Source organism: Stomoxys calcitrans, chromosome 1 (genome assembly GCF_963082655.1).
Source record: "Stomoxys calcitrans chromosome 1, idStoCalc2.1, whole genome shotgun sequence".
Taxonomy (NCBI): Eukaryota; Metazoa; Arthropoda; class Insecta; order Diptera; family Muscidae; genus Stomoxys; species Stomoxys calcitrans.
In genome coordinates, this window is record NC_081552.1 from 70545326 (window position 1) to 70566125 (window position 20800).

At 38.0% G+C, this 20800-nt stretch overlaps 1 protein-coding gene across 1 annotated transcript in view; it reads left to right on the forward strand.

Moving 5' to 3' along the window:
• Window positions 1-19129: 19129 nt before the first annotated feature.
• Window positions 19130-20800, forward strand: part of LOC106090280 (sodium-dependent phosphate transporter 2) — a 96408-nt gene continuing 94737 nt past the window's right edge. Inside the window, exon 1 of the mRNA XM_059369896.1 lies at window positions 19130-19257. The gene's annotated coding sequence lies outside the window, so the exon portion shown is untranslated. The remainder of the gene's footprint in view (window positions 19258-20800) is intronic.

Consider the following 20800-nt stretch of genomic DNA (forward strand, 5'->3'; position numbering starts at 1 on the left):
TTATTGGAAAATAGTATTCTTGGAAGCAGAGCAGCGGCAGAATTTTCAAATTCAACGTCAATTTCATCATATTTTGTGCATGCATCGTTTTGCTATGACAAATTTTGTTTTTTGCTGGTGCATACCAACCAATACAACTTGCGACAACGAGGAGACATCGATTATAAGGAAGTAGCGGCGAGAATTTGGGTTTTTTTCGACTCCAGTGATACAGAGATGCCAGAAATGGCAATTATTCTAAAACGTATGGAGGATTTGAGTGAGGATGAGAGTAAAGTCATTTCTCTTCTAGAAGCACAGCAAACTTCAAATGATGTGCAACGACCTGGAATGCATTGGGTACATACACCCAATTTTAATAAGAGTAATCCTGAGTTGTGGTTCGCCCAAATATGACGTCATTCGCTTTGTTTGGCAAATATAATTTTGGATGAAGCGATAGGGTCAAACAGTTTATTATTCCCAAAAGAATAAGAAAAATATTGAATAAAAACTGCTATGGTATTGGAGCTTTACCAATTTATAGTCCGATTCGGACGGTAAATGAATGCTGAACATTGTAGAAGTCATTGTGTAATATTTCAGTTCATTGGGATAAGAATTGCGCTTTGTAGGGGCCCGAAGCAAAATCGGGAGATCGGTTTATATGGGAGCTGTATCAAGCTATTGACCGATTCAGACCATATTAAACACGTATATTGAAGGTCATGAGAGAAGCCGTTGTACAAAATTTCAGCCAAATGGGATGAGAATTGCGCCCTCTAGAGGTTCAATAAGTCAAGATCTCAGATCTGTTTATATGGCAGCTATATCAGGTTCTATATCGATTTACGCTATACTTGACACACTTGTTGAATATCATAACAAAACACGTCGTGCAAAATTTCATTCCAATCGGATAAGAATTGCGCACTCTAGAGGCTCAAGAAGTCAAGACCCAAGATCGGTTTATATGGCAGTTATATCAAAACATGAAGCAATATGGCCCATTTACTATACCAACTGACCTACACTAATAAGAAGTATTTGTGCAAAATTTGAAGAGGCTAGCTTTACTCCTTCGGAAGTTAGCGTGCTTTCGACAGGCAGACAGACGGACGGACATGGCTAGATCGACATAAAATGTCGCGACGATCAAGAATATACATACATAAATACTTTATGGGGTCTCAGACGAATATTTCGAGTAGTTGCAAACAGAATGACGAAAATAGTATATCCTACGGTGAATGGTATAATAACGAGTTACTAAAATACCCGACCTATCGGGGTTCGAGCTCGATTCCTGAAAGGGGGTTCAAAATTAACGACTTTATGCAAAATTACGCGAAGGGGGAATTGTTGAACAATAATCCCTATATATCTGTTATTTAAATTCTTAATCACTACAAATAAATATAAGATTTAGTATAAGAGAATTGCTTCAAGATGATTACAAAAAAATATTTTCTTTTTACGCGCGTTAATGAGTTTAAATTAATAGTTTATATATAAATAGATATTTACACACATATACGTTTATATAAGTATGTGCTGGTATAATAAAATGAAATAACTAATGACACAAATTATGTTCAGTATATATACACGGTCAAACTGTGGTATTGGTATTGACGGTGCATATATTAAATATATTGGGTTGCCCAAAAAGTAATTGGGGATTTTTCATATAGTCGGCGTTGACAAATTTTTTTCACAGCTTGTGACTCTGTAATTGCATTCTTTCTTCTGTCAGTTATCAGTTGTTACTTTTAGCTTGCTTTAGAAAAAAAAGTGTAAAAAAGTATATTTGATTAAAGTTCATTCTAAGTTTTATTAAAAGTGCATTTACTTTCTTTTAAAAAATCCGCAATTACTTTTTGGGCAACTCAATAGGTTATGTATATAAGAACAATATTCTTTGCAAACCGTTATTAATCTCGATAACTAGATGATTGCAGACTATAGCTGGCAAACTATCGATAATCACAACATTCGATATTTCTAATATTAAATGTCCATACTACCGGTTATTTTCCATATTTCCTATATTTCAAACCAGGATTAGAAGTAAAAATCAGGAGTCAGATTTAAGTAGTAGCAATATCAATACACGGTACGAAAAAAACCAAGTCATGAAAGAAATCATTGAACAAAATGATAGCCCAATCTATGGGCGCAATTTATCTAATAGGATAAATTCAGTGTCAAGTCGCTTATTTTTGTTCAATTTTGCAAAAAATTTAACTCTACCGATAGTATCAATCGATATTCAGACAAAAAATAAAATATCGATAGTGCCATCTATATTGCCAGCTTTGTTGCAAACTGAGTATGTACATATGTATTTATACGAAGATATAATCGAACATCGAGTACAGAAATATTAGAGAGTGGGGTTGGGGTATGCCTACTCATGTACCCTTATTGGTGACAAATGTCTTGCGCGATAGACTTTATGGGTATACGTATATGATGATCTGTTCATTTACTTTTTCTATTCACGTTTCTGAGGTATAATACTCACCAAAACTGAAATATTACGCTTTAAAGCTTACTGTATCCCGGTGATGATGTCTTCTTGGAAGTGACGGACTGGACAAATGATGTACTGACCATAGAAATATGTCTTTACCAATAAGAAGAAACAAAATCAAATATATGACATTACAACTTTAAAAATTTATTGATGAATTCATTGATATAGCAAATACGACATAGACTCGTAAGACTGCTATTGAGCCCATTGTCGTCCACAACATCGAGACAACTGGTCAACCCGTTGTAAGTCGCCCACGTCGAATTTCTGGCAAGAATATTGCAGCAGCAGAGACAGAAATTGGATTCTTATGGGGTAATGGAATATGTCTTCCCTCAAAAAGCCCATGGGCCAGCCCAATTCACATGGTATCAAAGAAAAATGGTGGTTGGCACGCATGTGGTGTTTACCGGAAGCTGAATTCCCAGACTGTACCTGCCCGATATCCCATAGCCAATATCAACGACTTTTCAGAGAGATTACATGGTTAGTCCGTCTTTACTACACTTGATCTTGGTAGAGCATATTACCGAAGGGCAAATGCAGAAAATAGCTGTCTGATTGAATTTTTATGTATGCCATTTGGTTTGCCAAATGCCACCCAGATATTTCAAAGATTTATGGATTTGGTTTTAAGGGGCCTTGACCATGTTTATTGCTACAAAGACGATATAATTGTCATGTCATTATCAATTGAGGAGCATGAGACTCATTTGCTGGAGGTATTTCATCATTTACGACATCATGGACTTACAATGATTGTTAGAAAATGCTGTTTTGGCCAATCTGAAGTTCAGTTTTTTTGGATATATCATCAACGGCGATGGCTCGAAACCTTCGACTAACCGAGTAACAGCAATAGAAAATTGTGCTAAGCGCAGGTATTCCATTTTTTCTGAAGGCCAAAGCTACTAGGGATGTATGTCACGTTAGCGTCGAATCGAAGACCCCATTTTCCAATGAATGGGTACTTCGTGCTGTAGGTCTTGACGTTTCCCGTAAAGGATTAATAATTGTTAGTGGTACGATTCGGAACCGAATGATCAGTCGCCCTGTGCCGATCCTGATTCGCCGAGTCCCTATTTGGTGGCATATCACGTGGCCAATTAATACCTCCAGAGGTATTCGCGGCATTGTCGGAAGTTATAGCAGAATTGGAAAGACTACGTTTCACTGCCTCAGCAATAGTCACCTTCATCTCACTACGAACCACTGCAGCATGGATACCTGTGCCTGGGAAACAGCTGCTTCCATCACCTCGAAAACGCCTGTACTATTTAGGCCTTCCCTAGTACCATTCCTATTGCCATTAACAGTAAGTGGACTGTAAAGCAGTTGCGGAATAGAATTTTCCTGATGAACCTCCTCTGCGGAGGATGCCTGTCCGCCACAGTTCCCAACCGGATTCGGTGGCCTGACCCGCCGACCCTAATTCCCGTATCTCGCCTACATTCTGGAGAGAATCGTTCCCTGAAGTACGATTGTCCTGAGGCCCAGTTGGCCCAGAAAAACCCGGCAGGCCGGACTCTGCAATACCAATCGACCACCAAAGATACAGATGCCCAAATTATCGACAAGAAGAATCTGCTTCGAATCTACCACAAGAAAATTGAAGGTGTATAGGTGAAGGTATAAAGCGAGTAGAAGTAACAATGACCTTTCCTCGATGGTAAATCAAATTCAAATCAGTGTAAATAGTCGTTTCCGAAAGTTCGTGGATCCCACAAGATCCTTTAGTTTGGTCACAATCAAAATCAATAAATACATCAGCAGCAACTCCTACCGAGTACTGATAGTAAACGAAATCGTATACTCAGAGAAAAAAATGTACACTCGAAATGTAGGACACGAATCTGGGATGCCCTAGATCGAGAACCTGCATTCGACCTATGGAAAATCCCGCAAATATGGTATCGTGAACTCCAACGCAAAAAAACTAAGATAATCAAGTATATAAAAAAATCCCAGTTCTGTCGTAGAGTCAGAATTCAACCAGGTATCAGATAAAGCATGTAGTAATGAGAGACGAAACTTTTCAAAGCCATGATAATGCATAAACCTTTCTTTTAAACTCATCACTATACCAAATCAAAAATAAAATATTGTATACTTTCCAATATTACCGACGTGATTGAGGTACACATAAAAAGCTCCCTCAAGACTCGGTAAAATAATATCATAGAAAAAGAAATGACTAAATTATCTTCTATACAATTGCAACTAGTTATGTAACTAGTGCCAAGATATGAAGGATAATAATAGTCGCCAGAATAAAATCACACAAACAACTCATGTTTCATCGCAATGGACGGTAGTCATAAACAACTTCCACTCTAGACATACGAAACTTGAACTTGCTTGATAAGACATCTGGCCAACGTCCTATTGGCGTTGAACCAAAATCGCTGCTACGTTGGGCGCCATTCTTGTTATGAGACTTCTCGGGTATTTGTAGCTGGCAGTGGATGGCCATGCCATCTTCGTCCGAAGACATTGTTCAACCCCATGAAAGCCGTTCGTGGTACGTTAATTTGTCTTCCGGCCTAGCGCAGTCCGCGTGGCGTCCTTGGCAATCACGAGTTCAAACCGATCCAACACAACTTAAACTTAAATCGTACCACTAATTCGTTTACTATGTTTTAACGTAAAACAACATGGTACTATGATGAGAGAAAGTTTTTGTAGGGTTCAGGTGTCGGTGAATCCCATTATTATCCCACCCAATAAGCCCCTTCGGTAGCGAAATCCCTTGTACCGCATAAAGAGGGCCACCTAGAATACCATGGCTTTTTATTTCGCTCTACATTACCCGTATGACGACTACTCGCAATACATCGCAGAAACCGGGTCAGTTCCAAAATATTCCAGAGTAATTTATTAGACAGTGTTATAAAAAAATTCAGGTATTTTCTTTTACCGGCGCTTATAAGTAGGCAACAGTTATTGATTAATTGGAGAGGTGATGTACGAGATCTTAAAACTTTAATTAAATGGTTGGTTATTTGGTATTTGTCTTTTAATGCACAAACGTGCATGCCTTGTGTATCCTAAAATGTAGGCTGTACTGTAATACACATACATATATACATGCACGGATATGTATCCACAAAAAGAAACCAGTAATAGTCTCTTGTATGTACAGTAAGTGACGAAACGCATAAGAAATTGCAGAAACACTAGAGTTTTGGGTAGCAACTAATATCCCTAAGTGAGGGGTTTCTTGAGATGACTGAATTTTCTATCTAAAATCGATCGATCTTGTGTCGAGAATATTAAATTGATATATAGATGAATGTATTTGAATTCGCTGCGACGAAATTTCTTCTCTGAAGGCAGGACAGAATTTAAACTTGATGAGTTTTCGCAACCACCAGAGTATACCGCCACAAATCGTCTGGCGTGGAAATCGACAACCCACTCAACAAGTGACAACAACAGCAACAACAATTTGTGTAATACAGACCGCTACAACAGAAGCAACAGGTTGAGGAATACAAATTGCAGGAATCACTTGGTGGCCACCGGCATCTACAGCATCAACTTGATGGCAAGTCTTCGGCGAGTATGCCTTTCTATAGAATTCACACCGACGCGCTCCAAAACGTGCAAAAATTGCAGCGAATAGCCGGTCATTCAACTTCTTCCCAAATCGTAATTGCCAAGGAAAAGCTCGCCCGAAGCAAAAATGGCAAGTGCTCCAGCAGAGCAAGATGCAACACGAGGCAGACCAATGGTGACAGAATCTAAAGAATCACAGAACAAAAAATTAAATCGATTGCTTAGGTCCATGAAATGCCAAAGCGAATCAATTACTTATCAAATGTAACTGTGCCACGGCAATCGTATAAAAGACTTTAGGCTCGGTTGATCATCATAATTTATATATGAAGTTCAGAAGATTTTTCAATTTTAGCGATACTTCTATTAAATTGGTTCAATCATACATATCTTAATAATTGGCAACAGTCAGTGTACGTAGGTGATTCAATATCAGAGCCAATTCTGGTGCCCCAGGGAGTTCCACAAGGGTCAATAATTGGTCCGCTCCTTTTTTCGCTTTACGCAAACGATCTTCCTTCCCAGCTGGTCCATAGCCAAATCCTTATGTATGCTGATGGCGTTAAGTTATTCCTTAGCGGCTCTGCTAATAATACTAGTGAATGCGTTGCAAAACTCAACGAGGACCTGTCCCATGTTTATAAGTGGGCTACAGCAAATGATTTATTTCTGAACCCCCAGAAACCGAAAGTGATTGTTATTCACGAAAATAAAAGATTTAGTTTGCGAGACCTGGATGTCACTATAAATCAACAGAAAATTGATATTGTGTCTAGTGCCAAGTATTTAGGTGTAATTTTTTAACAATTCTTTAACTTTGTCAAATCATTTAAATGCTGTAGCCGGGCAAACATATGCAAAGCTGCTTGCACTGTGGATAACACATTCTTAAGGCTGGTACTACAGCATGGATACCTGTGCCTGGGAAACAGCTGCTTCCATCACCTCGAAAACGCCTGTACTATTTAGGCCTTCCCTAGTACCATTCCTATTGCCATTAACAGTAAGTGGACTGTAAAGCAGTTGCGGAATAGAATTTTCCTGATGAACCTCCTCTGCGGAGGATGCCTGTCCGCCACAGTTCCCAACCGGATTCGGTGGCCTGACCCGCCGACCCTAATTCCCGTATCTCGCCTACATTCTGGAGAGAATCGTTCCCTGAAGTACGATTGTCCTGAGGCCCAGTTGGCCCAGAAAAACCCGGCAGGCCGGACTCTGCAATACCAATCGACCACCAAAGATACAGATGCCCAAATTATCGACAAGAAGAATCTGCTTCGAATCTACCACAAGAAAATTGAAGGTGTATAGGTGAAGGTATAAAGCGAGTAGAAGTAACAATGACCTTTCCTCGATGGTAAATCAAATTCAAATCAGTGTAAATAGTCGTTTCCGAAAGTTCGTGGATCCCACAAGATCCTTTAGTTTGGTCACAATCAAAATCAATAAATACATCAGCAGCAACTCCTACCGAGTACTGATAGTAAACGAAATCGTATACTCAGAGAAAAAAATGTACACTCGAAATGTAGGACACGAATCTGGGATGCCCTAGATCGAGAACCTGCATTCGACCTATGGAAAATCCCGCAAATATGGTATCGTGAACTCCAACGCAAAAAAACTAAGATAATCAAGTATATAAAAAAATCCCAGTTCTGTCGTAGAGTCAGAATTCAACCAGGTATCAGATAAAGCATGTAGTAATGAGAGACGAAACTTTTCAAAGCCATGATAATGCATAAACCTTTCTTTTAAACTCATCACTATACCAAATCAAAAATAAAATATTGTATACTTTCCAATATTACCGACGTGATTGAGGTACACATAAAAAGCTCCCTCAAGACTCGGTAAAATAATATCATAGAAAAAGAAATGACTAAATTATCTTCTATACAATTGCAACTAGTTATGTAACTAGTGCCAAGATATGAAGGATAATAATAGTCGCCAGAATAAAATCACACAAACAACTCATGTTTCATCGCAATGGACGGTAGTCATAAACAACTTCCACTCTAGACATACGAAACTTGAACTTGCTTGATAAGACATCTGGCCAACGTCCTATTGGCGTTGAACCAAAATCGCTGCTACGTTGGGCGCCATTCTTGTTATGAGACTTCTCGGGTATTTGTAGCTGGCAGTGGATGGCCATGCCATCTTCGTCCGAAGACATTGTTCAACCCCATGAAAGCCGTTCGTGGTACGTTAATTTGTCTTCCGGCCTAGCGCAGTCCGCGTGGCGTCCTTGGCAATCACGAGTTCAAACCGATCCAACACAACTTAAACTTAAATCGTACCACTAATTCGTTTACTATGTTTTAACGTAAAACAACATGGTACTATGATGAGAGAAAGTTTTTGTAGGGTTCAGGTGTCGGTGAATCCCATTATTATCCCACCCAATAAGCCCCTTCGGTAGCGAAATCCCTTGTACCGCATAAAGAGGGCCACCTAGAATACCATGGCTTTTTATTTCGCTCTACATTACCCGTATGACGACTACTCGCAATACATCGCAGAAACCGGGTCAGTTCCAAAATATTCCAGAGTAATTTATTAGACAGTGTTATAAAAAAATTCAGGTATTTTCTTTTACCGGCGCTTATAAGAAGGCAACAGTTATTGATTAATTGGAGAGGTGATGTACGAGATCTTAAAACTTTAATTAAATGGTTGGTTATTTGGTATTTGTCTTTTAATGCACAAACGTGCATGCCTTGTGTATCCTAAAATGTAGGCTGTACTGTAATACACATACATATATACATGCACGGATATGTATCCACAAAAAGAAACCAGTAATAGTCTCTTGTATGTACAGTAGGTGACGAAACGCATAAGAAATTGCAGAAACACTAGAGTTTTGGGTAGCAACTAATATCCCTAAGTGAGGGGTTTCTTGAGATGACTGAATTTTCTATCTAAAATCGATCGATCTTGTGTCGAGAATATTAAATTGATATATAGATGAATGTATTTGAATTCGCTGCGACGAAATTTCTTCTCTGAAGGCAGGACAGAATTTAAACTTGATGAGTTTTCGCAACCACCAGAGTATACCGCCACAAATCGTCTGGCGTGGAAATCGACAACCCACTCAACAAGTGACAACAACAGCAACAACAATTTGTGTAATACAGACCGCTACAACAGAAGCAACAGGTTGAGGAATACAAATTGCAGGAATCACTTGGTGGCCACCGGCATCTACAGCATCAACTTGATGGCAAGTCTTCGGCGAGTATGCCTTTCTATAGAATTCACACCGACGCGCTCCAAAACGTGCAAAAATTGCAGCGAATAGCCGGTCATTCAACTTCTTCCCAAATCGTAATTGCCAAGGAAAAGCTCGCCCGAAGCAAAAATGGCAAGTGCTCCAGCAGAGCAAGATGCAACACGAGGCAGACCAATGGTGACAGAATCTAAAGAATCACAGAACAAAAAATTAAATCGATTGCTTAGGTCCATGAAATGCCAAAGCGAATCAATTACTTATCAAATGTAACTGTGCCACGGCAATCGTATAAAAGACTTTAGGCTCGGTTGATCATCATAATTTATATATGAAGTTCAGAAGATTTTTCAATTTTAGCGATACTTCTATTAAATTGGTTCAATCATACATATCTTAATAATTGGCAACAGTCAGTGTACGTAGGTGATTCAATATCAGAGCCAATTCTGGTGCCCCAGGGAGTTCCACAAGGGTCAATAATTGGTCCGCTCCTTTTTTCGCTTTACGCAAACGATCTTCCTTCCCAGCTGGTCCATAGCCAAATCCTTATGTATGCTGATGGCGTTAAGTTATTCCTTAGCGGCTCTGCTAATAATACTAGTGAATGCGTTGCAAAACTCAACGAGGACCTGTCCCATGTTTATAAGTGGGCTACAGCAAATGATTTATTTCTGAACCCCCAGAAACCGAAAGTGATTGTTATTCACGAAAATAAAAGATTTAGTTTGCGAGACCTGGATGTCACTATAAATCAACAGAAAATTGATATTGTGTCTAGTGCCAAGTATTTAGGTGTAATTTTTTAACAATTCTTTAACTTTGTCAAATCATTTAAATGCTGTAGCCGGGCAAACATATGCAAAGCTGCTTGCACTGTGGATAACACATTCTTAAGGCTGGTACTACGTTCTTTTTTGTGGAAAAATTTCCTAAAACCGTTCTTTCGTTGGTTTGACAAGGTTACCACATTTGATTCTTTTTGGGTTTTTTTGGCCAAAATGTTGCCATTTACATATAAAAATTAATATGGCATCAAACAATTTATCAGCTGCTTACGTGCATGTGTACACACAAATGTGAGTGTTTGGGTCATACTGAAATTTATGTATGTATGTTGTTGTATTTTCAACCAAATCCCACCCCTCCGTAATTAATAAATAATGAAACACAAAACAAATTAAAAAGAGACAAATTCAGCATTTATTTATAACTATACATAGATTTTGTAGTATATTCACTGTTATAAATAAGCGCATCTTTCCAAAAGCCTTTCACTGTTATCCAAATATAGTTGTTGTAATTGCAGACCATAAGCACAACCTATTATTTCACAAATCTTTTTATTTCGTACATATTGATTGAGTTGCTTGTTATGAAAGAAATATTAATTTTTCTTTCGAGTATATTTATTTATATTTGAAAAATACTTACTTATGCATCTACAAACACTTATTTTTTTCCACCTAGAGTAAGTACATGTGAGCAACACCACTAACGCTAACAAACACTCAATTATAATTAGAAGTTTGACGATCGCGTTTATTTTGCGTAAGAAAATAACTTGTTGCACAGCGACTGTGCTCTCAATGGGCGTCCCGAAATGTAAATTTCCCTAGATGAAAAAACAGGTTTTGACGAAACGAACACATTTCGGCAAATTTTTCCGTTTTTTTATATGGAGTTTCAACGCGAAAACCGAATATAGTGCCGACCTTTATACACCAATTGAAATTCGAATTCTGTTAGCCAAGACATTTCTAATTCCTGGTCTGATCTATGGGTGTGAACTTTTTTCAAACTGCGATTCGCTAAGCCAACGAAAATTAAATGTACAATAGTATTCAACAGCATTATTAGGTATGTCTATGGTATGAGAAGGACTCAACATGTTTCTAACTTGGCTACTTCCCTTTATGTCTGTAGCTTCGATAATCTACTTAGAGTTAGATCTCTGCTATTCTTACTTAAAATCATTTGGAAGCAACCACCTAAATACCTCTATGACAAATTAATATTTGCCCGATCTAGAAGGGGAAGAAAACTCGTCCCATTTAGAAGAAGGAACTTAGTATTTGAGTGGCAATTTTATACGAGTACCATACGTCTTCGGAATACTTTTCCTCACAATATCCAAAACATCAATTAAAAAAAAACTTTCCATTTTTCTTCTAAATTAGATGCTTTAAAATTAAATTTTTTTTAACAATATTATTTTCTAACCTATTCTAAAGTTTTTTTTTTTAACTATTTTACAAAATTCTAAAGTTTATTTTCTATAATAATATTCGAAAATGTGTATTCCTTTAAAAATTGTTTTATTCTTTCTTAAGAATGATATATGACTGTCTTATAATCCTGCACTATAACTATAAGATTTAATCTTGTTGTGTAGGTATTCATTAAATAAAATAAATAATTCTGTCAAAATCAGTGATTAGTGCTCTGATTTTGTGTATGTTACTAGTAAGCGCCATTTTTCATTGTTTGTGTGTGTATGGTTCTTAACTATAATACACACACACAACCAAAACTCGTTGGCAGATAGTGCACTTAGCGAGAAAAAATGTTACTCAGCTGTTTACGGTACACTACCTGGTAATTATGTCATAGTTGAAATATTTCCCACGGTAATGCTTGGTTTAAGAATGGCTTTTAAAGAAGATCTACAAGCTTCGCCAGCTGACCTTCTATGTGTGTAGGATTACCTCACGAGTTCTTCAGCCAATCAAACATTCCTGCAGAATCATCAGAATTTTTAAAGAGAACTATACCGGATGGTATGGATGAAACATAAAATGATTAGTACCGATTGGTGCTAGCCTTATTACCGAACTGGCATTGGTTATAATACCAATCTGTTATTGATTTTAGGACCAGACCGTTATTGGTTTAGTACCATTGAAAATAACTTCAATATAATTATATTTTGATAGTAATGTAATGATAGTAAGGTAATGTTACACCATGACCAACCTCAATTCTTTGTATTCAACAATTGATTCCATATCCATTGATTCCCAGAAGTGGTTTTCACATGAATAAATCAACACAGCATCGTTTTCCACACAAAAGACAATAATGTTTTTGATTTTCTATTTCCATTTTCACCGCTTTCAAGTATTTGAGCAGGTTTTTACGTGCTCAAATTGTATTAAAACATTTTATTTATAGGTTTAACAAATATTTTATAATGGCATCAATATTTTAAGTACAAAGCTCAAAAAACGTTTGGTGCGATGACAAGAATACAATGTGACGCCATCAATTCTTAATAGCCTCCTTTGTCTGGAAATGAATTTATACCAAATGGTATTTAAAAGCTTTGCCAAATACGCGAGTAAAATAAAAACAGGCGGTATTGGCAAAGTACCGTAATTTTCTATCAGTGTTGGTACCAATTTTTAGCCAAATCAGGTGAAATACGACTACACTGAGCTGAAAAAGTTAAATCGGAAAATCGATTAAAATGAGTGCTAACCCAGATATATGAGTGCTAACCCAGATATAGCACATTTTCGAACTTAAGCTGCCATTGCACAATCAGATATGTAATTTCAAAAATAGCAACTCTGAAAGTTGTAGACATCGTACGACATGTACCAAAAATTGAATATGACAAATGGATTTTGGAATAAATATGCAACCTTTTCGATTAAATCGATCTTTTATGTCATCGAATATACATGAAGACACATGTATATAAAAAAAGTACAATACATTTGAGAATACATGCCGATAAGAGCGAGCTCAATACGTATATGACTTACATAAGACAAGTTTTATGAATACAGGGAGTGGCAGCTCATATGACATATCTGATCGTGTAATAGAAGCTTAAACTTGCCTATGGCATAATATCTGTAACAAGTTTCAGCTCAGTTTCTTCATTTTTAAAGACTGATGGCCGTATTCACTATACCTACAAAAACCTATACTGGCAACAAAAACATCTGATATATTTTTGTTTTTGTCAGAAGGAATAGAGCATGATCTAATCGAAAAAAATCGCATGTGCTATTTTAAAAAGTGATTTTCATATATTAGCTTCGTTTTTGTATCACACGACATGTACAACTCAACGTGTGCTAAATTTGACATGTCATAAAACAACTACGTGCCGTGTAATAGAGCCTTAAGATAGGTTTTTGACAGTTTTATAAAGGAAATTTGTTAAATGAATCTACTTCAAAGCTACATTAAAGGCCTGGTTATGCTCTTGTAAATGTAGAACAAATGTATCGTAAATGTAAAGAGGCAATTATGCTTATTACCAAACGTGGCATATAACATTTCAAACAAAACAATTTTTTAACAAAAAAAAAAGAGAGGTGAGAGAGATCTGACGTCGAAGAACTTCTGGCATAACTCAAGGGCAGGCCAGAGAAGACGGCTCTTCACGCAGTGATGTTTGAAGTTGAGACATCTCCCTAACTGAAGGAGTACGCAATGGCGGCCTTCTCGAATATTGAGAGGGCATTTAACAACGAGGAGACGGGCCGACGGTCACCGCCCTGAGCCGCGAGTGGTGACAGAATACGACCAAGTTTCACTTCTGGACACTGGAGACAGAGACTGGATTGGGATTATACTGTGACACACACAACATTTCAGGGAGATAGACGCAAAAGAAATTCTGGGAAGGGACTAGGCCGCAGGCTCTAGTACAGTGAGGTCGAAGTGCACGTAGGAGTGTGTGGAATCCCTGAACAGACCTCAGTTTCACGACATATTGATAACATGAATTAGCGGATACGACAGCGATACGACAGCGATACCGCGCTTACCCCTTCTCTCTCTTGTAATTTCTTGTTATCACATATGTCTCACTTTTTTTCACAACAGATCAGACTGGTTACCTTTTCATGGTGGACTACCCAATTAACCTTTAGGTAAGGTTAGGTTAGGTTGAAAAAAGGGTGCAGATATTAATCCGCCCCATGCCACTATGGACATACACCTAAGCCAGCAATCGGCTTGTTATCGCTCTAAAAACTATAAAGTAACCTCTAAAAAAAATTTTTAAGTTAGGGATTACGTGCTACTTAAAAAATTCTTAATTGTTTTGGTTCATGTCTGATATTGTATCTCCACCCAAGTGCCGGTATCTGTTGGACGCGAAAGCCGGGCATTAACAAAGGAAATGCTCCAACGTCTCATCATCTTCCCCGCACGCCCTACACATGCTATCACTTGCCGCACCGAGTGAGTGAGCTCGTAGTCCTATGTGTCCCGTTATGATACCAACAGCTACACTGACCTTCTTGCTTCCATTCAGTAATAGCCTCGTCTTCTCACGATCGGGATCCCCCCATAGGATTTTCGCTGTCCTACCGACCGTTTCGCTGTTCCACAATGCTGCATACGCATGAGTCGCCCACTCCCTTAACTCGGAATTCACCGCCAAATCGTTTGCCATTTCATTTCCCCGGCACCCAAACGATGCGTATTTTGCCATCCTCAGGGAAGGCGTTAATCTCCTTACACTGCAAGACTGTTCGTGACCTTACCGTTCTGGTTGTTATTGCTCTTATGGCAATTTTACTGTCGGTAAAGATGTTAACATTCGACGTCCTCGCGTTAGCACCACACCACTTCAAGCATTCCGTGATCCCCCGGATCTCCGCCTGCAGGACCGTACTATGGTCAGGCAGTCTAAAACAGATTTCAGTCCCTGGGCCCACTCTGTCCTCTAGCTTTGATCCATCCGTGTAACATGATCTTCCAGATGGCAATACTAGGGTTCCGTCAATCCAAGACTGTGCCTCTGGCAGCAGTGCCTCGCACTCGGCTTCAAGGTTCATCTCAGGTATCCGATCGGAAACCTCTTCCCTTCCTTCCAGGTTTCCTTTCGTCCAATCTTTCAATTAACCTTTATTATTAACAATAAATTGTCATAAATGCCACAGAAAAATAGAATAGGAGTATAGCAGTTTTCTAAACATTCATTATACCCTCCACCATAAGATGGGGGGTATACTAATTTCGTCATTCTGTTTGTAACTACTCGAAATATTCGTCTAAGCCCCATAAAGTATATATATTCTTGATCGTCGTGACATTTTATGTCGATCTAGCCATGTCCGTCCGTCTGTCTGTCGAAAGCACGCTAACTTCCGAAGGAGTAAAGCTAGCCGCTTGAAATTTTGCACAAATACTTCTTATTAGTGTAGGTCGGTTGGTATTGTAAATGGGCCATATCGGTCCATGTTTTGATATAGCTGCCATATAAACCGATCTTGGGTCTTGACTTCTTGAGCCTCTAGAGTGCGCAATTCTTATCCGATTCGAATGAAATTTTGTACGGCGTGTTTTTTTATGATATCCAACAACTGTGCCAAGTATGGTTCAAATCGATCCATAACCTGATATAGCTGCCATATAAACCGATCTTAGGCCTTGACTTCTTGAGCCTCTAGAGTGCGCAATTCTTATCCGATTGAAATGAAATTTTGCACGACGTGTTTTGTTATTATATTCAACAACTGTGCCAAGTATGGTTCAAATCGGTTCATAACCTGATATAGCTGCCATATAAACCGATCTTGGGTCTTGACTTCTTGAGCCTCTAGAGGGCGCAATTCTTATCCGATTGGAATGAATTTTTGGCACCAAGTATTTCGTTATGATATCCAACAACTGTGCCAAGTATGGTTGAAATCGGTCCATAACCTGATATAGCTGCCATATAAACCGATCTTGGGTCTTGACTTCTTGAGCCTCTAGAGTGCGCAATTCTTATCCGATTGGAATGAATTTTTGGCACCAAGTATTTCGTTATGATATCCAACAACTGTGCCAAGTATGGTTGAAATCGGTCCATAACCTGATATAGCTGTCATATAAACAGATCTGGTTATTTGACTTCTTGAGCTTTTAGAGGGCGCAATTCCTATCCGATTTGGCTGAAATTTTGCATGACGTATTTTATTTTTACTTTCAACAACTGTGTCAAATAAGGTTCAAATCGGTTCATAACCTGATATAGCTGCCATATAAACCGATCTGGGATCTTGACTTCTTGACCCCTAGAAGTCGCAATTATCCTTACCGATATGCCTGAAATTTTGTACGACGGATACTCTCATGACCATCAACAAACGTGTTTATTATGGTCTGAATCGGTCTATAGCCCGATACAGATCCCATATAAATCGTTCTCTCTATTTTACTTCGTGAGCCCCAATGGGCGCAATTCTTATACGAATTGGCTGAAATTTTACACAGGTCTCCAACATATAATTTAATTGTGGTCCGAACCGGACCATATCTTGATATCGTTTTAATAGCAGAGCAACTCTTTTCTTATATCCTTTTTTGCCTAAGAAGAGATGCCGGGAAAAGAACTCGACAAATGCGATCCATGGTGGAGGGTATATAAGATTCGGCCCGGCCGAACTTAGCACGCTTTTACTTGTTTTTGGTTGTGAAGTTTCTTCAAACTTCAAATTTTATCACATAACACGAAAACGGGAAGTGTAGTTTTTTTTTATTGAATTCTACTTTCCGTTTACGGTCAACAAACGTTCGGTTATCGTTTGCATGCGTTTTCATAAAGCAAAACAAAACAGCTGACACGTTTTCCTACATTTACGGTATTTTTACTAGAGCATAACCAGGCCTTAAGTTTTGTGAAGACCGGTGTGACTGTTTTCCAGCTTCAACAGGCACACGAGCGGATATGACCAAGTTGCTTTAGAATTTAACGACAATCACAAATTTATATACGTACATCGAAAGGTTGGAAATGGATATTTCGATTTATTGGAAACAGAATAACAAAATGAATATATCCCAAACAAATGTTTTGCTTATAAAAAATTAATTTTTCAAATTTTGAAAAAATCGGCATTTTTGAAATCAGAAAATCTGCACTTTGCAAATTTGAATAAAAAAAATCGTCAAAAATTAATCGGGCAGTCCTGACGCTAAGCGTATTCGCATAGACAAATTATATGTAGATTAAGAATTTGAACTTTGCACATAGACTGGTTAGTAGCGCTTGTGAATGTTGATTTATGAGAATTATCTTTGGAGGTCACCGTAGCGCAGAGGTTAGCATGTCCGTCTATGACGCTGAACGCTTGGGTTCGAATCCCGGCGAAACCATCGGAAAAAAGTTTTCACTGCTGGCAACATTTGTGAGGTACGATGCCATGTAAAAACTTCTCCCCAAAGAGGTTCGCTTTGCTGCACGACGTTCGGGCTCGGCTTTAAAAAAGAGGCCCCTTATCATTGAGCTTAAGGGTTGATATTCTATTCTGCTTTCGGAATAGGCGCGCGGTTCCGCGAGCGGAATTTGACAGCAATTGAATGTTTTTGTTTCCATACCAAAACACGTTTTTTTTTCTGCACTCATTGTTTTCTCTACTTAATTTATTCTTTCGCAAATAAATAAACACGAACCATTGAAACCAATAACACATAAAAAAATGATGCCGGCAATGGTTTTAAGTGTTGCCAATTTCTTTTTTTTCAATTTTCCTCACTAAAAACAGAGTACTACTTTTCCGCCTATTTTAGCCAACGTTTCGCCGACGTTTTTTTTAAATTTTGACAAGTTAAAGTTTGACAGCATTCCGCCTGAAAAATTGAACAGAATACTCAGCTTAAGCTCGAATCGGACTGCACTCACTGTTATGTGAGAAGTTTGCCCTGGTCCTTAGTGGAATGTTCATGGACAAAAAACAAAATGTATGAGAATTATCTAACATGCCGCAAGCAGAATTCTGCTCCCAATGGCATGCAGTTTGCGTCGTTTGCATTTTCTAAATATGCATTTTTTCTTTTCTTGTGATGGCGTAATGCACGCATGTAGGATTTCGGCATATATGTATCTTTTTTTATATCTTTTCTTTTTACTGTAAATTTGTGTTTTTTCTTCTTTAATTTTGCGGCAGAGCTGCTTACTTTGAAGAAAAATAAAATAATTACCGACACCTATAAGCTTGACATTTGCTGCCAAATTTTGAGAGCACAAAAATTTTTCTGTTATTTCAATCCTCTTTGTGTTTGTTCTCTCTTCATTTCTCTCCACTTTATGCGCGAATTGGCAAAGAGAGCAGCAGAGTTCTAAACTCATACACAAACACACTCGCAAAGCTGCATGCAATCCAGTGATGAAAGATTTAACAATTGTACTAAAAAGGTACTGTGATGAGTTACGAGTTAATTGTCAACAATTTCGGTGTTTTGCTGCCTTGGCCAATAATGACCAATAGCATTTTGTAGCCAATTTATCGAAATCGTTTCGGTAAATAAGCGAACGAATCCACTGATAAAACGATAGTGGTCTAGGCAATTTGAGTTTCATTTGAAATTTCCTTACTAGTCTTTCCACTTACTAAACCGTGTAGGCGCCAAAAATACAATAGTTTGGCAGAAAACCATTTCTTGCTAAATTGCATCTTTGGGGTTTTCACTCTGAGTTTCATTTGAAATTTCCTCCCTAAACCGTTTTTGCGCCAATTTAGTATTAGAAAAGTCCTTTGGTCAAATTCATAGGCTAGTTTAACTCAAATAAAAAGTACCATAGTACGTATTTTCCATCTCTAATGCAAGCAATAGCCAATCAGAGAATCGTTTTCAGAATATTACCATGCCAGTCAGTCAGTCAGTCGGTATTGTTGTAAGTTCAATTCATTTCGATAGAGTGCCAGTGCCGCAACGTGTGCGTGCTCTCTCTTCAAACCATCAAACCTATCTACAACCATCCATACAAAAAATAGGATATAAAATACTAAACTACAATCTATTCTATTTAAGAAGGAGAAACGAAAATCAATTGGTTAATGTGTTAACAGCAGAAAATTATAATTTGCAACAAAAAATAACTTAAAACAATTGAATTTGTTGAAAACGATTGCGATTTTTATTTGTGCGAGAATATCAGAAAACGTCGAGAAAACTTAAAAAGTTTTTCTTTACTTCAGTGAAACAAGTGAGTAATAGTTTTTAAGTGAATTGAAGAAAAAAGAAACGAAAATTCGTGAAAGAACTGTGTGTGTGCAAAGAGCCCGAGAGGCGGTCAGTGGTTCTTTGGTAAAGTTCCAAGAAAAAATACATACTTGGTCTTTGAGGATAAGGATAATTTAGTATCCTCTAAAGTTTGAAGTGGCCAGAAAAAAAGATATGTAAAAAAACAACAACAATATCAAGAATTTCCATGGGGTGTTGGGATGTGAAGGGAGGCGCCCTTTATTTCCACTTCCACCACTAAAACAGTGACAATGGCAACGCCAACGCATGCTAAAATTGTAGCGGTCGTCATGATATTACTTTCGTATCCTTAAATTATTACTTAATCAGTCACCATCAAGTAGTTCTCCAATATTCTTTATTCACGGTTTAGCATTTTATGGTTCAAGGGAACATTGGCTGGTATTCATTGCCGCGTTTAACATAACACAAATTATTTGGTGTGGAAATTGTTAAATAATTGCTTTCACCATATGAATAGGTGTCGGCATTCAGGGCTGTGCTGTGCTGTGCTGTACAAGTACAGGCAGCAGACAGGCATGCCAAAATATCATCCCCAATTACGATTGCCAGATGTTATGGCATAATTGTGAACTGCTGTCTCTGTGGTACAGGGTATTATAACTTAGTGCATTTGTTTGTAGCACCCAGAAGGAAGAAAGGTAGACCCATTGATAATTATACCGATAGACTGCAGAATCCCTTTCTGGTTCGATTTAGCTATGTCCGTCTGTCTGTCTGTCCGTGTTAATTTGTGTATGAAGTAGAGGTCGCAATTTTCATCCGGAAATTGAAATTGGAAAAAATCGGTTCAGATTTGGATATAGCTCCCATATAAATGTACGTCCGATTTGCAGTAAAATTGTCATTTGTTAAGCGATTCTCTCGAAATTAGGCAGGAGATATTTTCTTATGACTTTTAATACTACTGGTGAATTTCATAGAAATCGGTCTAGATTTAGATAAAAGCGCCATATATGTATATCGCCCGATTTTCACTCCAAGAGCCACTGAAAGCGGATTTATTGATCAATATTGCCAACATGTAGCTCCCATATATATATATGGTCGTCCGATTTTAAAAAATAATGCAATAAAGTGCTCATTCGTTAACCGATTCTCTCAAAATTTGGCAGGAAGGATTTTCTTTTGACTCTCGACATTTCTGGTGAATTTCAAAGAAGTTGGTTCAGATTAAGATATAGCTGCCATACATGTATATCGCCTGATTTTCACTCCAAGAGCCATTGGAAGCGCATTTATTGGCCAATTTTGCCTAAAAAAATTTTGCCTTCCTTTCTGGTTTTTTTTAATTATCACTCGTATTGAGATGAAGAGAATGGGAAAATTCTCCGGATCCCAAACTGTTACACATGCAGTGTCGTGCAAAACAAAAGCAACACCTTCTCATATTGATGAAAATAATCCTAAAATTCGACTAATGCATTATGAGCATGCAAAGTTCTATAACCATTTTACTTGACGTACTATAAGATTTTAAAGCC